Source organism: Mustela lutreola, chromosome 13 (assembly GCF_030435805.1).
Source record: "Mustela lutreola isolate mMusLut2 chromosome 13, mMusLut2.pri, whole genome shotgun sequence".
NCBI classification, from domain to species: Eukaryota; Metazoa; Chordata; class Mammalia; order Carnivora; family Mustelidae; genus Mustela; species Mustela lutreola.
Window position 1 is genome coordinate 7,505,714 of NC_081302.1, and position 26,041 is coordinate 7,531,754.

Below are 26,041 nucleotides of genomic sequence, written 5' to 3' on the forward strand. Positions count from 1 at the left end.
GCTTCATAATATATGTTGACTGATAATCGTGGAATACAGAATGTAAACACAATGGAATCACAAAATGAGGAAATCTTGGGAGTTACAGATATAAGAGATACTAAAAGCAGAGCTTTGCCCCTTGAAATGGGGATGATTTGTTCCTCCTCCTTCCAATTTAGGGCTGACTCCTTTGAGGCAGTTCTGTGACACGATGAGAGGTCAGGGAATAATGAAATAAGAAAATAAATAATAAGAAAAAAGGTAAATGGTAGTTAAAAAAACAAAACAAAACAATATTTTGCCTAAGACCTGAATTTATGAATTAGTAGTGCTTGAACTTGGGAAATGTGACCTTCAATGCCAAGGCTTTAGCTCATTTTTTATCACCAGATTTCAAATAATATTCCATTTTAAAATTTAATAATTAATTATCTCATTTTCTAGAGGGGCACACAATAGAAAGCACAGGAACAGTGTTTGAGTGTCTCATCACCAAGAACTTGATAGCTATCATCTGTTAAAACGATTGACAGGAAAAAGAAAGCAAAGTTACCATACATAGTTTCTTTTGTAATACTTGTTTATAACCCAGAAACATGCCTTCCATAGGGTATAAAACTTTAGTGGGGGAATCTAAATATGCTATACCAACAGTCATTACCTCCATCATCACCAGTAACAACTAAATAAATACCTCCATGATCGAAGTATGAGGAAAATTCCTCCATACTCAGAAAAGTAGTGTTAAAATATCTGCATATTCAGCTGAGAAAAAAGGATAATATCTTTGTATTTATTGCTGTAACATTTTCAGGTTATGGTAGTTTCAGTTTATAATATTTCATATGAGGAAACTAAATAAAAATAAATAGTAAGAGTCTGTAAAGAATCCCATTAAAGATGAGTATTCAGATTATAAATACTGAACACATGAGTGATTACCAGCATAACGCACACAGATAGCCTACTTCAATGTGTCAAAAAATTGCAAAAGTAGCACTTTATTAATAGATGACATAATGATATTTTAATATTTTTGTCATCAGGAAACTGCTTTGCTGCAAATGATCTTCACTAGAAGCATTTGGCTATGAGATGTTATTTTTTAAAATATGTGTAAATTTTCCCATCAAACCTTCAGTTAAAAATACTATCTCACAAATGTAATCTCCATGACTTTTTAATAAAGCATCCTAGAGATATTCATTTATATGAAAATCTATTTCAATAGCTATAAAACCGTCATGCAAGTTACAAGAGGTAGATTTTGAACGAATTTTTATATATGTTGTTAAGTTACGAGAATAAAAAACTCACCAAAAAATTAGCTTAATGGAAATTAAGACTATGAATGCACAACAAAGCCAACACTACTGGTTGAAAATGGTTTTAAAAATAAAAAGAGAATCGCTCATATCAGTGCTAAATACAAAGGAAATTCGGATCCAATTTCCAACCTTTAATGAAATAGTTTCACGTTTCATAGATTTTTTTTCTAAAGATGTTTTTTCAAATCCTCCTCCAATCTTCTTTTAAATACTCTATAATTTTAGAGGCTATTGGCAAAGGATGTAACAAAAATTCAACTGCAATGTATCCTGACTGCCGCGGGAAATATGATACTCATTGATTCATGTATTCACTCGACAAACGCTTATTAAATGCTTGCCCTTGCCAAGTCATGTTCCCTGAAAAAATTCTTCCCTTATAATCTAGTGGAGAAGAAATTAATAACGACAGTAAGTGAAATAGATAGCGTCTCATATAATAAGTGTTATATAATAAGTACAAAAAAGGGGAGAAGTGATGCTTAGTGAATTAGAAATGCCTGAGGGGGGAATATCCGTGGAAATCCCCTCAGTGAAGATGGGTTGAGAAGTTAACAAATTAGCCATGCAGATATGAGAAGGAGCAACATTTGTCTGCTGGGGTGAGAGGCTGCCTCCTATATTCAAGGAACAGACCAGAGAGACCTCTGTGGCCAGAGCCGAGAGAACGAAGAAATGAATGGAGTTGTCAGAACAGTAAGAAGTCAGCTCTGGAGGCTTACAAGATGTGGTAGGGATCTGGCTGGGCTATGAATGAGATGGGAGGCACTGGAGGGTTTTGAGCAGAGGAATGACTTCATTCAACTGAAATATTAACACGATCCCTCTGACTATCCTGGTAAAAAGATGCTATAGGGAGCAAGGTCAGAAACAGGGCTGATTTAGGGACACGGGAAAATTGTTTTCCTTTTGTTTCTTAACCAAAAAATATTGACTTCTGTAGCTAGAAGATGTATCCTTAAGAAGCCTGCATTATATATTCTTATATATCATATATAACAGTGATATTATCATTTTTAAAATTTCAGACATTAATACATACAAAATACTACGTAAAATTACACATGCCCCTACCACTTAGGTTAAGTAAGCAAAAATAACCACCCAGCCTGTAAAGATTGCCCCGCCTCATGATGATCCCAGAGATCATCGCTATCCTAACTGTAATGTTTATGATTCTATGATGCATACTTCACATTTTTTTAAGCAGGTCTGAGAATGTAAGTGTATTTCGTTTTCATCAGTTAAGAGTGTGTCAGGAAAAGAGAGTATTTCAAACAGAGTGAAGGTAATGCAGTGAATTGTTTACAAAATGTTGGAAAGAAGAGGAATTAAAAACAGTTAAGAAGATAACCCAGATTCTGGGACGATCTTGGATACTTTAACCCTGAAGCTGCTGCTACGGGGGTGATTCTAACAATAGAAGGTACAAATCAGCTTGTATTCTTGCCTGTTTCCTGGAGGGGCTCAAGAGACCTTAGTCCCTCAGGCGGGGGCTTCCTTCCTCCAGAGGCCAGAGACACTTGCTGCTGTGAGGCCACCAACACCCAGCTATGGCCATGGAAGAAAGAAAGGTGATAAGGAAAAAGTGGAAACTAGCTGGTAATGAAATCTAGGAAAAGTAGTTTTCAGAGTTTCAGCTCTCTGCCGTATATATAAAAAACATGGCAGGTTGGAATAGAGTAGGAAAAAATTCAACAAATAGCCAGCACACTTCAATATGATTTTAATTTTTAAAGGATTGTTTTTGGCTCCAAAAGTAAATCTTTAAAATTACCCAGAATTAATTTCTGTCTTTGGTGTAGAGGTCCAATTTTACTTTTTCTTAATATACTACCAACAATTGGTATTTATACTGCAGGTTCACCAAAAACCAAAGCCAATTTTATCATATTTTATGCTAACTCATATATTAAGTTCTTTTTCAGGGCTCTGTTTTCTATTGCATAAATATATATATTTAATTATTTCTGTACAGTAATGATAGCTTATGGGCCTTAGATCAGGCAGGAAATATTTCTCCACATTAATATTTTAAAATATATTTTTAGTTATTCTTGGCAACTATCTCTTTCAAATGCAATTTAAGATTGTGGACTTTTCTAATAAATTCTGTAGGAAATTATTGATATTGCCTTAAATTCATAGAGTAATTTTGAGAAACTTACATATTTATGTTACTGATTGGTATCATATCATTATGGGTGTGGTGTCATATCCTTAATCTCTCTTAATAAAGTTTGATGTTTCTCCACACACAAGAGGTTATCTTTTGTTAGGTTGCTCCTGATTTGTTTTTGCTGTTGTTACTCTAAGTAGTACCCTTCTTTCAATTACTTTAAAAGGGTAATTTGAGACTGGCATATAGGAATACAATTGATTTTGAAAATGTGTATTTTAGATACGAATGTATTTTTATTCCTGTGACTTATTCATTCCCTAACTGGAAGCCTATGTCTCCCTCTCCCCTTCACCCGTTTTACCCTTCCCCCAACTCCTTCCCTCTTGTAATCATCGATTTGTTCTCAGCATCTATGGCTCTGATTCTGCTTTTTGTTTATTCATTTGTCATTTTCTTTTTTCCCTTTTTTTATTTTAGATTCCACATATAAGTTAAATCATACGGTATTTATCCTTCTCCGTTTGACTTTTGACTTATTGAATTAACATCCATCCTCTCATATATATAGAACTTACTAAATGGGAGAAAAAAAAAGAAAAACCTTTCTCCTTGTGATGAGAACTTTTAGGACTTACTGCCTAACTCTTCTCGATGTCACAAAGCAGTTGGTAGTAGTCAGCACGTTGTGCGTTACATCTCCAGTACTTATTCATTTTATAAATGGAAATTTATACCCTGACCACCTTCCTCCCCTCCCCCCATCCCCCCTCATCCCCCTCTGGTAACCCCAAATCTGATCTCTTTTTCTATGAGGTTTTTTTTTTGCTTGTTTTGTTTTGGTTTAGATTCCACATAGAAAAGAGATCATAGGCTCAATATTGATTGAGCTCATAGGCTCAATCTACTCTGTTCCAGACACTGTTCTGGACTCTCAGAATATATTACTGAAAAAGTAGACAAAGGAACTCCTCTGTGTTAACTAGATAAAGTAAAAAAATTGTTCTTTTTTTTCACTGTTTTTTGCTTTCTGCCATTCTTATTTCAAAAAGAGGAACTGAATATTATCAAACATATGTAGCAGGATGTTGTAATTGAACAACTAAATCAAATTTTTCCTGACACTCAAAGTCAGTGGAGAACAATGTCTTCCTCAGTCCAAATACATAAACAGACATGCACACAGGACTCGGAGCGGTTGTCTCTAAAATTGGCCCTGCAGTGTGTATACCTCTCCTCATGCAAGAGGATAAATTTGAACGTGCCAGGAAGTTTTTAGTCTGGCAAATTTCTTTACAGAAACACTGAACACCTGACAATTTATAATAAGATTATGCTCACTTTTCCTGAGTTGAAATGAATACTTGCTGGATATGGAAACCCAAAGGCAAGGGATTAAATGTGTGTACGAGGTTGCTACTTTCCACTGGCGCCTTATAAAAGCAAACACAAATCCTTCTAAGAAGATGGCACTCATAAATTAGTACTTCAGTACTCAAACAAGGGAAGAAGTCACCATGAGTGAGCAGGAGGGACAATAAAACCCGACTAATTGGGATAGCCAAGTAACTCAGATTATGGCAATCCAATAAAATACAGAACAATTTTCTATGCAATGTTGACAGATTATTGTTGGCATTTCCCTCTACCCTCTCTTTCACCCATTCTGAGTCCCAGATTAAAGTAGAGTGGGAAGAGTATCAAAAATCTATCAAGGAGAACACATGCGCGCGCGCACACACACACACACACACACAACTTTTAAGAATAAAAAAATAAAATTATTGTAACTTTAAAAGTCAACAGATGGATTAAACAGCAGGTTAGGCACAGCTTGAGAAAAGTAGTGACCTGGAAATTCCACATAACACAATAAAATAGATGGTAAAATAAAACAAGATGAAAGAGTGATCAAAAGACACGGGATACGGAATGAGACCGCTGAGATGTCTGGTGAAGGCTGTACCTCTCCAGGAGAGACTTGTGTTTGCTTCTGCCAGGACCCCCGGGGAGCTATCAATTTGAAATCATGTTATCTTAATTTCTCAACTCCAGCATTTCCTCTGAACCATGACAATAACATAAATAATCCAAATCCAAACCCTAAATCTATGTGTGAGAAAATTAATCATTCTAAGTTACCTGTGAAAAGATCTTTCTCCTTATGAGACCATAGCTTGGTACAGCCTAAAAATTTGCCTTCTAATAGAAACCTATTTTGCTCTCCTGAACCTTTTCAGCAAAGCTCTAGTATTGTGAGGGCCCCAGGTTTTTGTGGGGGATTCAGTCATGGGAGCCTAAGGTGCCATTTCCTGCCTCCCACACTAGTATTAACATGCAAGCGTTGAGGTCAGCACAGTGCATATACACAGGAACAGGTGGTGTTACTGACTGCGTAGAATGCTGGCTTCCTGTCCCCTATGATATTTTTAGGCTCGCTGACCTCCCTCATGCTCTCAGAAGCTCAGAAAAGAATTTACAAGGAAGTTCTAGAGATTTTCAGAGTACAGTTGGTAGGATATCTAGTAGGCCACAGTGCAGAAATACAATATTTAAATATATGCTTTGTACTTCTTCTTTTTTTTTGAGAGAGAGAGAGAGAGTGAGCAGGGAGCTACAGAGGATGAAGGAGAGAGAGAATCTTAAACAGGCTCCACACTCAGTGTCGGGTCTGACATGGAGATAATCTCATGACCCTGAGATCAAAACCTGAGATAAAATCAAGAGTTGGATGCTTAACTGACTGAGCCACCCAGGACCCCCATGATGGTGACTTATGCAAAATAGGATACAAGCATATTCTGATGACACGAATGATAATTTTTATCAAATACTATCTCAAAATTTCATTGACTAACATTGCATTACATGTTTTTTTAAACATTATGGGCTAAGAAGACATAAATAATGTTGACTAACTGTACAAATGACTTATGTATATCAGGGGAAGATTAAGTGACATGTGGGACACAGTAAGTCAAATAAAGAAAGATGGTAGACAAATTGAGACATGACACAGCATGCGGTCAGGTGAACAAACTCAATCCCAACAACATTGCACCTTGAAAGCCTGGAGCACATTTTACACCACGAGTGTCAAGTTAGTAAAGAAAGAATAATCACCATCTTAACTTGATATTGTTATGTGAACCTTACTGAGTTTATAACTTTACTAAAAACTAAATTATATTTTGGGGCACCTGGGTGATTCTGTTGGTTAAGTGTCTGCCTTTGGCTCAGGTCACAATCCCAGGGTCCTGGAATTGAACCCCACACCAGGCTCTCTGTTCAGCTGGGGGTCTGCTTCTCCCCCTCCCTCTCCCTCTCCACCTTGCTTGTGCTCTCTCTCTCTCTTTCCCTCTTTCTCTCAAGTAAATAAAATCTTTAAAAAACAACTAAGTTACATTTAATACATAGTTCATATGATTTACAACTGGAAATGGTTTTTACATATTATGTTTTACTATATGTTAGCAAGGTTAAAAATAATTTGTTAAAGTACCCTTAACCATTGCCTATCCACTCACAGTACCAAATTCCTCCGCTATCAGTAGGATATTAGTAAAATGTCAAATGGAAGCGATTTGGAATTCTGGGCAACAGCCTTCAAATAGAATCCTTTGAAAATTAGTTCAATATTCAGCTGGAGGAATACTATATTGTAGGAGGTTGGAGGGTCCTTCCTGATAGCTGAAGCAGCTTTGCCTCATAGGCAAATCAGAGAAACTCAAGAATGAATTATATTTGCAAGTTATTTTTGTTATTATGTGTCTAAACAACATGGCCCAATAACATTTATCTTATATATAAGATATATATATCTATATCTTATGTCTTATATATATATTATATATTATTATAAGATATAAAATATAAACATTATAAGATAATGTCTATCTTATATATAAGATGCTATATATACATAATATCTCATATATGTTTATATATAATGTATATCTTATATTTAAGATAAACATAAGTGGGCCATGTTGTTTGGACACATAATAACAAAAATAGATACCATATTTTTTTACTGTGTTCTATGTCCAGAAATTATGGCTAAACCCTGTACATGCTTAATTCCTTAAATCTGCATAAACCCCAGAAGAGGAAACTGAGTCTTAGAGAAATAAAATGATGCACTCATTATCCCACTTCTGACTGAGCGCTAGCTGTCTCATGTTTAACTCCAGAACATAAATTCTTCATCGTTATGCTGTAATGTCTCTCAGAGAGGTCTATAACAACAAGGACACATATTTCTAAAACAAAACAAAACAAAAAAAACAAAAAAAAACGGGTTTTGAGTTTTGCACTGGCCAGAGCAAACTGCTGTAATCTTTCTGTTGTGGTCTCCTCATGTGGAAAGGAGAAAGGGTATCTGCGCTGAAGGATGCTGGAGAGCAAAGATTCTGACCATGCTGCTTGGGGTCTGGTGTACAGGTCCGTTTGCCTCCTGTTGTGGAATGTCTCAGCGAACCTCATTTCTTAGATCCCTCGTTTTCTTCAGGTGTGCGTGCTTCTGCTTCTGAGGCTTCTTCTGGTTTCCCCATGTCGTATTTGCTCACCTCTCTTCTTCCTTTCTATTAAATCTCTCCTATTCTTCTTCACATCTTTAATTTTCTAGACCATTATCATCCTGTACGCCTCAATTTCTGTGTCCCCCGCATTTGGTCTCTGATTATGCTGCCTCCCCCTTTCCCATCGACTCCTTCAAAGAACTGTTCTCTGTTCACAACGCACTATGACCATCACCTGGCGGGGGCGGTGAGAGTGGTGGCGATCAAACTACATCAGCACATAGTGCCCAGGAAAAGTTTGGCAATACTGATTTTTCCCTCGTTGCTATTCATTTTCCAAATGATTGCTTTAGACCTATACCATATTCAACATATTGCTTTGGACTTGTACTATATTCAACAATAAAGAGAATGTCGGGGAATTTGAATGATACAAGAAATCTCGCTATGGCTGTTCAAAAAAAAAAAATTTCTGTGATCTAAGTAGATCATAAAGATTGGACATATGAAAAGACATCCTTTTAATCAAAATCTACTTTATGGGACATAGTAATACAGCCATGGGATGCCCTGTTTTATTAATTAATATCTATTGATAGTAATTCTCTTATTGTAGGGAAGAATATTATCCCTAATGAACTAAGCTTTCTATAAAGTACATTTGCGATCATTTTAATTCTTTGTTCTCATGGTGAACATTAAAAAAACAGATGATTAAAATATACAGAAAGATATTTTAGTGATTTAAGAATATAAAACAAAATGTATATGACAAGTAGGAATATTTTTCTTTAATATTCTAATTGTCTTTGTGTCAGTTAAACATCAGTGCTCTGTAAAGAATGTTTTCTTTGTTGTCATAGATTATTTCCTCTGAACCAATAAGACTTCCAGAATAATCCCAATTAAGTAAAGCTGATTTCAGAAACAGTTTTATAAATATTTAAGAACCAAAACCTTTCATTCTAAACCATGGAAAGTGACTCTGCACTAATATTGTCTGACAGTGACCTAATTAGAATCATTTGCATACTGATGAGACTTTGAAGGAGATAAGCAATGGCATGCTTGTAATAGATAATTAATTTGTATTTCAAAATAAGCTATGGCTATTTAACAACAACTCAAATGACACATTGAATTAAAAGAGTTGTTCAAGCTACTTCTTAACAATAAACTCCTGTTACAGCTTTTCAATTGTGTTAACTTCAAACTGATGAACATATCCCATGAATCCATTTATATTCGTAAGATGACTCCTCATTAAGTGCTTAATTCTCAAATTCTTCTTCAAAATATCTCTTTTGGTCAAGAAATTTGGAGTGATTTACATGTTGTTAATTAAAATATTTTCTACTGATGTAGCAACGTGCATCGGAATAGTACAATGCACTTTTCAAATAATCTTACATCATCCCCCAAGGACGTAATTCCCATGTTTTCGTTATTGAAATCATTGAACTGAAAGGTAAAGAGATTTGGGCACAGAGAGCAAGTCGAAATGAAACAGGATGCTGGGGCATTCTTCATCGTGCCTCCTACCATGAAATAAGACATATAGAACCTTACATAAACTGACCAGGACAACCAATAAACTCTTCCAACCTGTCTAATTTACTGTCCCTTATTGATCACTGAAAGTGTAAAATGTCTAGAATCATTCACCAATCGCCACAACTGGAAATGGACAAGTGAGCTGCGGTGATTTATAGAATTATAGTCTTCTTCCTCTGATCCATTAATCTCTCTTTCATGTAAGTTTCAAATGATAACTGTGGTTTATTTTCATAAAGTGAAGTCACTCTACAGTATAGCTATTCTGTTATCAATTATTCTATGCCTGGCAGTCCTGGAAAGAATGCTCTGATGACATAATTGTAGCTGAATTATGAAAATAACAGGCCCTTACCCAAGAGAAAGTTCAAGTTTTCACACAAAAATATTTCTTCATTGACCCCAGAGGGCACATTGAACTTAGACAATGACTAGTGTTATTTATGTGGCCTCTGACAAGAAGAATAAGAATTACCATTGTTGGAATTTCAGGTAACAAAGGAAGAACTAGCAGGTCAGCACAAATGAGGAGGAAAAGGCAAGCGGACAACATAGTAGAAACATCGGCTTCGTTCTCAGTCACACAGCCTTGAAGATTCAGAATAATCTCAAAATTGGGAAATCTTTTCTCCTTCACAACATAAAAGTTGTTTCATTCAAATCTGAGATTTTCAGTTTGCATATATGTTATTATTCTAAAAACCAGTGAGAATGCAGACCCTGGAGCTGGAAGAAACAGCAAGAAACTTTCTATGATGCTATATATGTTATATAATTAAAATACAATCACACGTTATATATATATAACATATTTATATATTAATATATAACAATCATAAATGCAATTTAATTATATTAATATATAATTAAATATATATTATGTATCTATATATTTAATATATAATTAAATTAAATATAATTATAAATATAATAAATATAGTATACATATTAACCTGAGATGATTTAGATTTTTTTTTCATTTTATATGGGGAAATCACTAAAGCCTAAAAAAGGTTAGATGGCATTCTTAAAGTCACAAATAATAAGCAAGAGATTGAAAAGTAATGTGCACTTCTATATAATAGGATGTTAACACCTGATTTTTCCCCTTTTAGTTTACCTAGAAATGATTTATATTTATCTGAGAAATCACATTTTTATTGGCTTTTGCTGTTACTGTATTTTCTTTAGTTCAGTGTATGAGTCACAGTTCGGTTACCTCTGTTTTGTAAGAAGGTTCCTATGAAGGTCCATGCTTTTACTAACCATGACTTCAAAATCGATATGTAACACTTTATCTGAACAGATACATTCTAATCTTTTCATTGTGAAACCTCATCTGAATGTCTGCATTTGAAGATTACTGACCTTCAAATATTGTGGGTAAGACTGAGTTTAGAACAAAACAAATAGGGATACCTGGATGGCTCAGTTGTTTAAGCTTCTGCCTTTAGCTCAGGTCATGAGCCCAGGGTCCTGGGTTTCTTGCTCAGTGGGGAGTCTGCTTCTCCCTCTGCCTCCTTCTCCTTCTGCTTGGGCTCTCTCTCTCTCTCTCTCTGACAAATAAATAAAAATAAGATCTTAAAAAAGAAAAAAAGAATAAAACAAAAACATTTACTGTTTTGGTAAAAGCCTGTTGACTAATATTTCACCGCCTACACATATAATTACCATAAAGAAGTATGCCATTTATTTCCAGCCCTATTAATAATCTAAGTTTGATTTTCCAGCACAGATAGAGCTGAACCAGTATTACCCTGAAGAAAGTAATCTCATGCCAACACTGGTATCAGCTATGCTCCTGTGCTTAAGTTTTGGTTAGGTTAAGTCATTTAATGACTTATTCAGAATATACACACATGGTTTCATTGATACACACACATACAGAGAGACACTCAGCTAGCTCTGCTGAGCAGTTATCACTTCAAAGAAAAGAACTATAAAACTGCAAGAGAAGCACAGTGCTGTGTGGTCTATCAATGGAAGAAATATTGTCCCAATCAGTGAGCCTTTTTCAGGATGCTGAACATTCTGAGTTTCTGACTTTGAGCACTGCAAAGCACTGCTCTAAAAGTCACCTTGGTGCATGTGGTAGGAGCTAGCAACCCATCACCGGAATGACATTTCCTTTAAAAAAAAGTCATACTTTCTGTGCACCTCAGATAAAAATAGCAGAGGCCTCCAGCACTGTTCCACATTTTATGGTCTCATGGACAAACACAAGAAGTTTCATTTAAAAACAACAGAACCCATCGAGTGTTCATTTAGTTGTACAGAATGCCAGGGTTTTTCCGAGTACTCCCCGTCAGTCTAAATTAGATCTGCATCGTTGACGTATATCTGCATTTTGCTCTGGCAGTCATGGAGCAGAGCGGCTGTGGGTCTACTGAGGCAAGGACTATTGGCCAAGCCTGCCTCTATCCTCTGAAAACATTTTGTAATTTGGGATATGAAACTCAAATGACTACAGCAGAAAGAGAAACATAGATTCAAAGATGTAGTTCTTCTTAGTTGTTATCTATACATTATCTATACAAAGGCATGTAGACCTTGACAGTGGTAGCCTCGAACTCCCAGCCATATTAAAGAATTCATGTTAAGTGTCATCTCTTCTTTCAAGGCTCCTCTTGGAGCCCACCATCTCATCCAGCACACTCTGTTTCCCACCACCATAATAGCTGCTGCTTGCTTTTGTCATTTTCTTGCTTTGTTGTAATTAACTTCCTTTTTTTTTTTTTTTTTTTTTTTTTTTTTTTTTTTTTTTTTTTTTAAATTTCTGTCAACCTCCTAGGCTCTGAGTTGCCAAAATGGAAGTGATTTCTTCTTCATCATTTTACTTCAGAGACTAACCTCCAACAGACCCTCAGCAAGTTTGGCTGCTGGTTTCCACCTGCCTAAAGTTCACTCCTAGCTTGACACGTTATGCTTGTTTTCAACAGCAAAGGAAAATAGAGATGCGGTAAGAAGACTCAAGAGGTCTGTGTTTGTTTTGTTTTATTCCCAAGTAGTCCTTGCCAACTGGTTAATAAAAGGTTAGTTAGTCTAGTGTTTGATTGACACAATGCAGTTGGCCATGGGGTTACTTAACTACCATGTTTTGGTAATGGGTATGTTGGAAACAAATAAACTTTCTATTAAGTCACCAGAGGTGGTTTCAGCAATCATGGAATAATAACGGTCACCCATTTACCTTCCAGAGCTGTCTTCGTAGCTTACCTTCCCAGGCCTGCCAGCATGCCTCATGTGGGTTGACAGACCTAGGGAAGCTCTGCTGAGGTCATACCCAGATTAGAGCATTTCTCAAGATAAATAGTAAAATTAAAACACATACATACATACATACATACATACAATATAAGACAAGAAAATACAACAAAAAAGCCCCTAAGGTGTTAGCCCAGTATGGGAATGCAACCCACTCATCACATGGAATCGCCCACAACTGCAGGTTTCTGTTAAGTAAATTAGCATGGGGGTTGCCCATTTAGGTAAATGAATTGGTCTCCCAGAGAACCATCTATGAAGTACATATCCTTCAATGGATTATTGATTATTGCTGGATTCCATCAAATCTGTACCCTGATTATCAAAATCTCAAAGACGACCAATTCCACAGCTGTGAATATGGATGAAGGGGGGAAAAAGATAAAAAAAAAGAAAGAAAAGAAAAGTTCAGAAAGGAGAAAAGAGGTACAAGCACACAGCTTGCAGCCTAACTTAGTGTTAATGCCAGTACACATCATATCAACTAGTCAGGAACTGGATCGGATGGAAGGGTGTTTTGTCCCGCAGCTAAAGCACTATGAACTAGCTTTACTAGGTGGTTCTCTAAGGAACTCCACATGCAAAGTCAGGAACAACTCCACACTTTTCAAAACTTCAGGAGGTTGTTGGTGTATCTGCCTCTCATATGTGGATGAATTCTAATAAATATTGTTTTAGTGTTGTTTCACATAGCAGGTAAGTTTTTGTCTCATGTTGTTGGAATGAATATAGATAAGTAAAGGGATTGAATAAACACAGACACAAAGGAAAAAAAAAAACAAAACAGGGAAATAAGATAGTGAGAAGTTATTAAATGGTGAAAATAAACTTATTTAGAGGTAAGATATACTTAAAATAGCGTGTATGTGTATCCAAAAATCAATGTTGTGACCATTTATTAGAAGTTATCATAGATAAAAAAAAATGCAGCTTCTCATTAAAAATTGAATGAATAAATGCTGTTAATTTGCTTCCAAGGGTCTCTTATTTTCTGCTTCTTAGCCTCAATTATAACGTTGAAATTTAAAAGCCTGAATTAGTAAGCCAAGTGCAGATTCTGGAGTTAAGTAACTTATTCTAACTCTGGATCCACTAATTATTAGTAGTATGACATTAGCAAGTGCCTTAATCTCTCTAAGGCTATGATTCCTTGTCAGAAAAATGGATGTTAACCCAGTAGTGACTTCATGAGATTTTGGTGGTCAATAAACCAGAATGCAGATGAGTTGTTTTACATAATTCAGACCAATAAATACTCTAAACAAACATCAGTTCTTCTCCCATCCAGGCCCGACCCTGCTTAGCTTCCGCGATCAAAGGAGATCGGGCGCGTTCAGGGTGGTATGGCCGTAGACAAACATCAGTTCTTCTGATTAGAAGTCAGGGATGTAGGTCCAGTAATGACCTTGTCAAGGTCACTGGTTCCACATCCATCCATCTTCAAAAGGTCTATTTCCTCTACTAGACTCTCATCCATCTTTCCTAATCATTTCCTCCTTCTCGCTCTTTTTCTCTCTCTCTTTCTCACGCACACACAGTAAAATACGCAATGAGGCCAATGGTAATCATAATCAAATACACATAAATATCGTTAATGTACAGTGAGGAAAATGATTTGGATGTTTTCCATCATTTATGAACAGTTTGTTACAGACAAGTAACTTCTTATAGTAATCATTTCTCCATTTTAACTTTTCTTTTTCAAATGTGTTATCAATGGAGGCTGCCCTGAATAAAACTTAATTTATGCAAAATGAATGACATATTAGCTTATGATTTTTAAAAATCACTGCTGTTCTCTTTCTGATATTTTTTAAAATTCTCACAGTGCTTGAAATTCACGAATGCTTCTCACTTCTGCTGTTTCAGATAGTTTTTCTAAAATTCTTATCCTGCCATAATGTGTTATAGGGAATTTATTCTTCACAGCAGAGAAACAGTTAAGACTGAGCAACAATGAAATTGTTAAAGATTGCTATGGTCTTATTTTGTATATGATATTTTATTTAAAAACAAAAACAGAATATATAGAATAAAATATCATAAAAATATGTATTGATTTATCAATAACATTTGGCATTGATTGTCACAACTACTGAAATATTAATGCACTAATATTAATACAAAAATGCAGAATTTATTAATGTGCTGATATTAACATGTGGTAATTATCAAGGGTGGCCCCAGGAGTTTCACTGCTTTGCTGTTCACACCCTACAACCTCCCCTTCAGTATGTGAGGACCCGATGACTTGCTTTTAGCCGGTAGAATACGGTAAATGTAAAGGAACATAGTTACTAAGTAATTAAGGAAGGTTAATTTTTCCATTACCTTTTTGCATTTAGCTGTACCCCGCTTTATCGGAGCTCTGAGTTTCAGTGGGAGTGAACACAGGAGTTGGTTCAGGGTTCCTTCAAGTAGGAAGCTACTCTTTTTCTGCCAGGAGTGTTGAGAAAACAATAGCAAACTGCCTGATCCCACCCGGGGAAGGACTACGTACAATTACAAGGATTGTGGTAGAAGGAGAGAGTCTGGTGATGTACCCGATAGAGCATAGGTAGCTGGTTCAGTGCATGTTATTCGGGAGAGATGTTTTCATTGTTGTTGTTCAGGAGACATGTGATATAGGATTGCTGTCAGCTTAGTCTCCTGTCATGAGGCCTCTCTCTCCCCCAGTTCCACCTCTCTAGATCTGGTCTGGCAAAGTGACCTTCTGTTTCAGACAGCGGACCCTCTGCTGCATACTGAACACCTTGTATTGATGAAACAGATGTAAACTAATTACATAAGTCTCAGGCTTGATGTTATTCAATAAGTAATGTTAACAGTAAACATAATTCAAGAATTAATTGTGCCCTTCGAAATGACTCAAGGATAACTGGTTTCACCAGCTGATACTCAGAAAGTCACTGTTCTCGGGATTCTAATTTCACTGTTGTTACTGAAAAGGGGCTTGGCATTATTTTCTCCTTGAAATTTTCACTACTTGATATCAAGTATGAGAAAGCGAAATGGAGACATCACACCTTTTACTCAGAAATTGAGAACTAAATACCCTAAAATGTACTTAATTAAGAAATCCAGAGGCTACCTGGAAGGCTCGGTTAAGTGTCTGACTCTTGATTTTGGTTCAGGTGTGGTCTCAGAGTCCTGACTGAGATCAAGCCCTGTCTCAGGCTCGGTAACAGCAGAGAGTCCGCTTAAGATTCTCTCTCCCTTCGGCCTCACTCTTTCTTAGAAAGAGAGAAAGAACGAAAGAAAGAGAGAGAGAGAGAGAGAGAAGAGAAGAAATCAAGAATCGTGTTTGGTATTCTAAAAATTTACATAGTTCATTTCATTAATATACTTTAGAGGTTTATGAAACTCAAGGGAAAATACTTAGATTCTTTTGTGTTTGATAGTTTTGAGAGACTGAATTTTCCCATTCAAACTTCAAATTTAGCTATAAACATTATAGATTTTTTAATAAAATTTAAGATAATCAGGTATCACCTGTATGTTGTTGATATTTTACAGCAAAACAGCTGATTAGGAATTGCAGGATTCCATGTTTTCCTGCAAAGCGACTGAGAAACATCTTTTCTTATACTACAGCCATGATATCTAGTTATTATTTCATTCTGCTTGAATAAATAAGCAATATTGGAAAGATAATTGCAACAGGTTGTCCAATTTCTAAACACTGAAAGAATTAAATATATTTGTGAAAGAAAGACCATTGTCATAATCAACACAAAGAGAATACAGATATTATAATTTATTGTGGAAACATAGCTGCAAGTAAGTGCTGGGTAACTGTGAAAAGATAAAGGTGTACAGATTAAATGTACCCACTCAGAGAACAAGAAAATTACTAAAGTAAGCTTTGTCCATAAATATGTTCTTTGTTTATACCCTACCCTTACCACCAAAATTTAGTTTAATTAGAACAAGATAATTACCCAATTATCTTACTGAAAGAAGGTATGGATAGATTATTAAATACTAGAGTAAAAAAATCAGACAGAAATTTAATTTAATTTTGTGAAAACCTATGCATCAACATAACTCTTTGTACCCTCAATAATGCTACCCCATTTATATATAAGTGGATAAAAATGTTAAACTACTAGCCTTTGGCTCAAGTCATGATTCCAGAGTATTGGAACTGAGTTCTGGAGTCTGGCTCCCTGCTCAGCGGTGAGCCTGCTTCTCCCTCTCCCTCTGCAGCTCCCCTGCTTATGCTCTCTCACTATCTCTTTCTCTCTCTCAAATAAATAAAATCATTTTAAAAAGAAGCAAATTCCATTCAGCTGTTCTTTGACCATCTGACTGATGGGCCACTTCATTGGCTTTTTCACTGGGGAAAAACTATTATTATGATACAGGATAATTCACAGGAGAGTTATCCTCAAATTACACTTATGGACAAACGTGTCAAGTGTGTAGACAAGACAGAAGTTCATAACATTCACAGCCACTCATTCTGCCATGAAGTCTACACTGTCCATCTACATTCATTTAAAAATTGTGCCCTAGCCTAGACATGTGATTTCTTTGCCACCGAAGAGAGGTAGTCCACTGCATCTCCAAGGTAGCCAGAACGTTGCTATAGAGAATCCCTCTGTAAACAGATTAGTATGTGGCTTAGCTGTTCTCTGTACCACAAGATGGAAGATTTCAATAACACGCAATATTTTGGAATTTTAGATGGCAAGTTCCATGGGTTGCGGGCAGTGAAATTTTTGAACACAGGATTCTGTCATAAAGATCCAATTTGCTGTAGTTACTAGTGGAAATACCAAAACAAATCAGAAACATGGTTCACTTGCAGTAATTGTATAATGATATTGCAAAGGCTGGGCTCTTACCTGGGAATAGTTACCATGTAGAGGAGTAGTGAGAAAAAAGTGAACTATGGTATATTGAACAGTGTGTTCAACAAACAGAAGCTGTCAAAGAACTGGAGTATGATGACATGACGGCTCCTGATTCCTTCTTTTTACCTATCTATCTATGAATCAAGAACAAAATCACCATTCATCTCTCTCTCTTACCATGCCTTTTTTGTTTGTTTTGTAGAGAGGGCATGGGGAAGGACAGTAGGAGAGGGAGGCAGAATCTTAAGCAGGCTCTACTCCCAGAACTGAGCCGGAACCGGGGTTCCATCTCATAACCCTGGGATCATGACCTGAGCCAAAATTAAGGGCCAGACACTTAACCAACCGAGGCATTCAGGGTCCCTGTAACATGTTTTTTTGACAATGATTTTCAAACAGTCTTACCCTAAAGCTCCTGAACATTATCACTAGATTCTCTGGGAAGGGTATGAATTAATTTAAAAATGGCAACCTTCAATATAATACAAAAATTCTATGAAGTCAAAATATTGGTAGTTGAGTGAGCCAAAATCTCATTTATTTACATCAATAAAATAGGCACCTCAAGACAAATGGTCTCCCTTGAGTAATGTATTGCATTTCCCTCTGTTTTTAGAAGGAATGAGTAATGACAGTGAAAAGCTTAGGTTCATTAAAGAAAAACAAATTTAATGTACTGGACTCCTTTATTTAGAAGGAACCTGTGATGTGAGTTGACAGTTGCTTTGTTTAGACAAGTGTCATAGTTTTATTTCATTGACCACATTTTCTGAAGTCCAATAGGGTAATCATTCTATCAGCATCCGATTTAAACATCCAACATCAACACAAAAACAACGGCTTCAAACTAAAGAACCAAAATATTCAAAATCAAATAATTATATTTTTTTTCAGTAATGGTAACATTTTACATAATTTGACCCATATGGAGCTAGATAATCAATGTTGCTGAGGTGTAATCTAAGTCCAGATTTCCATTAAGGAAAATGTTTTTAGGAAAATAAAACATTTTAAAACAAATCAGAGATGTGTAGTTAATTAACTACTGAAAGCTAAATATGCTATTTTGAAGTTTAATATGATGTAAATGTAATGCTCTATTGAATACCCCTTGATTTCGAACAAATGGATGCTACTTCCTCAGAGCGAATCAAAATTAATTTAGATATTCCCTGTCTCTACTAAGGGTGATACCAGCTGTCCTTGAATTGCTCTAATCTCCAGTAAATATCAATAATAGGCTGGAGCAGGTGAAGAAAGCTACATTCAGGGTAGAGTGCTCTGAAAAATTCTAAGTAAATTTATTATTCTTTTAATAAATTGCTACAATCCCTTTGCAAAGAGGATTCATCTACTAGAAAATATTTGAGGAAAAAAAATCACCTATAATATAAATTTTAGAAAATACTGTCTTTGGTGATTAAAAGCAGATATTTATGAACTAGTTTAAGCTATAAATGAACATTAGATTTTGCTTTCTAGTGTAAATCATCATTTATGCTAGACATCTTTGTAGCTTCGGTCACGCTCAGGATATTAGAAACTGCCATCTCTTCTGCGTGGGGTATGTTCTTTCTTTAATAAATGTTTAAATAACTACCAATGTTCTTATACTATGTCTCAAGACACAAAACTGATCCACAGAACAAAAATGATTGTCCAGGTAATTTCAGTTAAAAATAATTTAAATAAATTATCTAAAATATAGTATCAAAAGTTTAATTTTATTATTCACTCTCTTTCCTCATCTAATTTCCTTTAAACATAATAAAATTTTCTGCAATCAAAAAATCAAACAAGTCATATGTAGGACCCTATAACGTGTAATTAGCCTGACCACAAAACATAACTATTAGGCAAAAAATAAAAGCAAACTCTACAAGAAATTTTTGAAGATTGTACTAATAACTGATGGGGAGAAAAGGAAGATGATGCTGTTCAAATGCCCTTTGGCAATTTTCAAAAATAATTTTGTTTATTCTGTATTACAAAAAACATAACATGAAGTATTGAATTTGACTAAGCCTGGAGTTCATTTAAATGTTTCCCAAACCCATGATGAATAGTTTGTTTTAAATTAAAGCCATCACTCTCCCATTCAGTTTGTAGGAAATGCATACATTTAAAGGTACATTAGTTCCAAATTATGTATTTCAAAACCATCATACATTAAAAAATCGACTGATTTAGCAGCATATATATTGTCTATTAAATTATGTAAAATACCAATATAGAAAAAAGTCTGTGTCATGTAGTAATATTGTACATATTCTAGCTTTTCTCAATGCAGAGTGGTTGTGTGAATATGCAGGAGGGTTTTATCAAAGCAGCTCCAACAAATAAGTACTGAAAAAAAGTAAGGTGTATGGATGTGACTCATTCTTCTAGTAAATAATAAGAAGATAAAATGAAAATCACTTGGTGTCTTTGACCCTCGGCTGCTTATCTGAACACCTGGGGTTGGAAAGTTGTGATTTCTAAGTCTCTAATATTAAATGATCTTGTGACCTGTCTTATTTAAGTTTCTGAGATTATCTAATTGGGGCTTAGGTACACAGGACGGACTGTCTTGAAGGCATAGAAGATGCTGTTAACAGGAAATAAGTGGCAGGCTCCGGAGTCATTGGCTGGCACCCATGGTTCCAGAGAATTCTACTTCAGAGACCAGCAAATTGCCTTCCATTAAATCAGATGTGATGACTATATATTTAAGATCAAGTGATAAAGGTAACAGCTAAAGAACTAAAAACAAAGAGTAATCTATGTACGGATGACAGCCAGCTCCTTTACAAGGGTCGATTTACAATAAACTTGAGCCTCCTCAACATCATGGGAAGGGAGCTCATAATGTGGTCAGATGGTCTCATGGTTCTAAAGAATTTGTCAAGTTCGGTAATTTAACTATGATTTATGAAGATCACTGTCTCTTCTCACCCTGATTTCCATCCATTATACCATCCCTGATTTTAGTGGACCATTAAAAAGGCTACCGTGAATTTGGGGATTCAACTGAGGGCGGCTATTTTTGGAATTCTCTTCAACTGGGTTTGGTAATTCAGATTTATTTTAGGCCTTGTCATCACATCCATGGCGAGTTTCTGTGGCCTGATCACGTCATGTTTAGGAGACACCTTCAGGAAAACTTCTACTGTTTTCTGTGCTGACCTGTCCACCCTAGAGATTCTGGTCATTTGTATCATGTTGCAAGTAGGTCCCCTAGCCTTGACATCAGAGCCCTCACATTAACCCTGCTGGGAGAAGTAGAGCAGACATGAGAGCCGTGGAATAGGCAAGAACAAATCTTCCAAGCCCTAGAAATGCAGAATTGTGAGCAGAAGATGGTTTTCACTGACAATCAAAATAGAAATTCAACTCCTCTTGGTAGCAATACACAAAAATGTGTGTGTGTGTGCATGTGTGTGTGTGCATATGTATATGTGCACGTACATGTGTATGTGTATCATATATGATTAGAAAAGGACCTGACATTTTTTGCTTTTTTGATGGGAATTACTGAGAATGGAATTTTTTTTGAAGATTCTATTTATTTGACAGAGAGTGCAAGAGAGAATGAGTAGGGTAAGGGGGAGAGGGAAAAAGAGACTCCTGGCTGAGAAGGAAGTCTGACGCAAGGCTCGATCCCAGAACCCAAGGGTCATGACCTGAACTGAAGGCAGAGACTTCATCAACTGAGCCATCCAGGCACCCTGCTCAGAATGAATTGATGAGAATCCCTGTGTTTACAGGGCACAATCTCAAAGCAGCTCTGCAAGGTTGAGGGGTGTCTTATGTATGCAGTGGCATGTTTTATGTGTGCCAACCTACCAAACTTGTCTTAGCATATTTGATGCATTTTTTTTCCTAATGAAATCTGGCAGATGTAGACAAAACAGCATACAAATTGCCACCAACTCAGCAAATAAAGTGAAGAAACAAGCACAGAGCACCTACACATTTTAACCAATAAATCAATATAGGATAAGAGTAATTTATTGCAAATTAGTGTAGCTCAGTGTACATAGCAACAATTTTAAAATGTGTTTGAACTGCTCTTGAGTATACCTTAATTTCAGATTACTTTTGTGTTGTGTTTTGGAAATATTAATCAAACCAGTAATTTAAAAATGTAGTATCAAGGCAGGCAACTATTAATCAAAATATGTTTTTTTCTTCTTCTGGATTTTGTTACGTTTGTGACATTTGCCAGTTTTTTTCTCAATTTAAATATTCTATTTTTTACTTAATTTTGGATGTATAATCTTATCCGTTTCCATAAGCATTACCTGCAAATTATAAACAACGTGAAATTATAAAAGTTTCAGATCTCATAAGATCTAAATCTGTTCTCGCCTATTGCATATGCCAATATTGATAGAGAAGCTTTAAAGACTGAAACCCACTGGGAAGCATCAATTGTTTTAATGGCCTGTCTTGTCTAACATACTTGGATTCTTTGTAACTAATATATAATCATGTCTCCATTTTATAGTCACCACCATCATTACAGGACTATTGCTTTTATTCCACTTCTCCCTGCCAGTCTCAATACAGGAGGATTTATCCTGGCTGAAATAGTCCATGTTTTAAAATATCTACAAAATCTATTGGCATTCATCATTTATCAAGCAAGTAAGATCTATTCCTTTCGTATTAATCACAAAAAGCACATGGGAGATTTTGACCAACCAAAAATTTTTCTTGGCAATTTTTAAGACACTAAAATGTTAGCTGGAAAAATGTCTTCCCTGAGGGTGAAGACTAATTCCCAAGCCATTGCAGGAAGAGGGTTTGTGGATGCTTCCATCACTTTGATGTATGTACACCTGGAAAGCATTATTTTATTACTTGCCAAATGATTTTTGTTGACATTCATCAGCATTACTATTTATTTTTAATGATTTTATTAGTTGAGATGTTTTCAGCCACAAACAGAAACACCATACTCCAGGTATTTTTTGGCAACATAACTAGAAATCTAGATGTGAGTAGACCTTCGGTCGTTACACAATCATACGATGAGGGAAAGCCAGCAGGAACAGTTTAGAGATATAAGTGAGGCAATCCCATAAGCTGACAAGACTATACAGATCTCTGATATCTTATCTAGTGAAAATAAAACAGCAAATAATTCAACAGAGCTGAGGAATGTTTTATATTCTTAAAGCCACAATGTGGAGAAGAGAATCCATGAGACGTTAGCCAAGCTGAGCTGAGCTCTAACAGTGGAAACATACGCACTCTGGCGACAGAACCCACGTCTTATAGTAAAGAAAATGGCACCAGAATGAGGAAAATAGCCCCAACCCCAATAGTATTTAGAGATTGTGCTCTGTTATGGCGGGCATTTGAGGAAACATTTAAAAGGTTTTATTTTACTTTTTGTTATTTCATTTTAACCATGGGGGTGGGGGGACAGGGCGCACCTATGTGGCTCAGTCAGTTAAACATCTGTTATTGGCTCAGGTCTTGATCCCAAGGTACTGGGATGGAGCCCCACGGAGGGCTACCCGGTCAGCTGGGAGTCTGCTTTTCCCTCTCTCCCTGCCTCTCTCTCACACTTATATGCACTCTCTCTCTCTTTCAAATAAATAAATAAAACCTGAAAAAAAAAAAAAAAAGAAAAAGAAAAAATCAAGTCATAAGATTTTTTTTTTTTAGATTTTATTTATTTGATAGACAGAGATCACAAGTAGGCAGAGAGACAGGCAGAGAGAGAGGAGGAAGCAGGCTTCCTGCTGAGCAGAGAGCCCGATGCGGGACTCGATCCCAGGACCCTGGGATCATGACCTGAGCCAAAGGCAGAGGCTTTAACTCACTGAGCCACCCAGGCGCCCCTCAGTCATAAGATTTATTTACAGAAGTAGTACTCCAGAAGCCACAGATATTTTTTTGGATATGCAGAGTATTAATATATTTTTTCTCCCACTGATTTCATTGAAGCCAATACAAATTAAAAAATTAGTTGCATATCTACTCTATCACCTTTTCCACCATTTGGCATTGTTGCCCGGAAGAATTCTTGGACTAGATGGAAGCAGAAGCTCCTCCAGTTTGTTTGGTTTTTGTTTGTTTGTTTATTTGTTTTTTTAAAAGATTTTAGTTATTTACTTAGAGAGAGAGAGAGAGCATGAGAGGGGAGAGATCAGAGGGAGAAGCAGACTCCCTGCTGAGCAGGGAGCCCACTGTGGGACTGGATCCCAAGACTCCCGGATCATAAAGAATACATTAGATTTTATTAATCTGCTCTAATTTCTTGGTGGTGGATTTTTAACTTGTACCATATCTTTATTCTTTCTTTACTTCAATCAATCTTGGTTTTTAATTTTATCATTTTTAATTTGCCTTTTTTCCTGAGCTGAAAATGTTCTCTGTTTATTTTAAAACTTTTATATTTATAGTAAGATGCATTTAAAGATACAACTCCTGGGGTACCTGGGTGGTTCACTCCGGTAAGAGTCTGCCTCTTGATTTTGGCTCAGGTCATAATTTCGGGGTCCTGAGACTGAACCTTGTGTCAGGCTCACACTCAACAGGGAGTCCACTTGTCCTTCTCCTCCCTCTTACCAAAAAATAAATAAATAAAATCTTAAAAAAATATATGTAACTCCTTTTTAAGTATTGTTTTATCTATATTTATATAGGTAGTGTTGTCATTTGATGCAAATTATTTTAAAATTTCTGTTTCTTCTCTATCCCCTCAAATGGATAGAAATATGTATGTGTGATTTTTTTTAATTTCTAGATGTTACTTAATGTTACTTTCGAATTTCTTTGAACTGTGGTCAATAATCATGGGTTTTAATGACATAAAATATGAGAAATTGACTCAAATTTCCCTCGTGGTCTTATGTATGGTTATTTTTGTGATCGTTCACAATACATATTCACGGTTTTCTTTGTGACCCTGGTTCTAAGTGGAGGTGGCACTGTTCCCTTGGGAACTTTGGGGAAGTGAGTGGAGATGCTTTTGTTTGTCATAATAATTTTGGTGATTGGGTTTGCTGTGGTTTATTGGGTATAGTCAAGGGAAACTAAATATTTAGTAAGACATTTGACAGTTTAGCACATATAATTGTCCTGTGTCCTTCCTGTCTTTCTAAAGTTCTATTAGACATTTATGTTGGCTAAAAATCTGTTTAAATCATTTGAGCCTAGAATCTAACACTATTTCACAGAAAAACCAGTCTTTTTGCATTACTTTAACAGACACTTTGCTTTTCAAGAATGGAACTACAGCTGACTCTTGAACAATATGGATTCGAACTGCTTGGGTCCATGTAACACAAGGATTTTTTTCAATACCTGAAGCCAAGGACTCTAAAAGTATTTTTTCTTCCTTATGATTTTCTTAATATCATTTTTTTCCTGGTTTACTTCATCATAAGAATAAGGTAAACAATACATACAACATATAAAACGTGTTAATCAGCTGTTTATGTTATTGGTAAGGCTTCTGGTCAATGGTAGATGATTAGTAGTTAAATTTCTGGGAAGTCAAAAATTACACATGAATTTTTGACCACCCCAGGAGGCTGGCACCCCTAACCCCCACATTGTTCAAGAGTCACTGTACCATGTAAAATGAAAGAAGATTTTGCTTTCTTTGGATTTTTTTTAAAAGATTTTATTTATTTGACAGACACATCACAATTAGGCAGAGAGGCAGGCAGAGAGAGAGGAGGAAGCAGGCTCCCCACTGAGCGGAGAGCCCTATGTAGGGCTCCATCCCAGGACCCCGAGATCATGACCTGAGCCAAAGGCAGAGGCTTTAACCCACTAAGCCACCCAGGTGCTCCTTTTTGGATCTTTCTAATCACAGACTTCTAATCACAGTCACACCTCGAAAAACCACATTATCAGTGGAAAGCTACTTATAGTATTTGAGTTGACTTTAAAAAATGTGTATTTTTCTGTGTTTTTTTGGCTGCCATATTCACTTGATTCTACATAGATTCGTAAACATCTAATTATTTTTTTCTAGTGCAGTCGTACCTGTATCAAAATATGTATTATTGTATACTAAACTACTTGGTCTAGTTCCTCCTTTATATCACAAAACATTATTGATTTTGTATTTAAAATTTCTAGAAAGGTATGTTACATTAACTATAATTCTTTTTCTTTTTTTTCTGGATATTAATTTTTGTTGTTATTTTTTAAAAAGGGGGGATGGGGTTGATAGAATTTAAAAATCACACTTTTATATAGTACACATAGTCCTATATGGGTGTAGGCTCCCCCGGGGTAACGTTGTGATGGTAGAGGCATCGAGAGTGGTGAGGAGATTAGATGTACAATTTAAAATGGAGTGACATCCCAGGTTAATTTCATCATGTTTAATGATGTGAAGAATGAGGAAAAGTAGAGGAATTTAGTTCCCCTGGCACCCTTACACCCTGTCAAATGGGCCTGGCT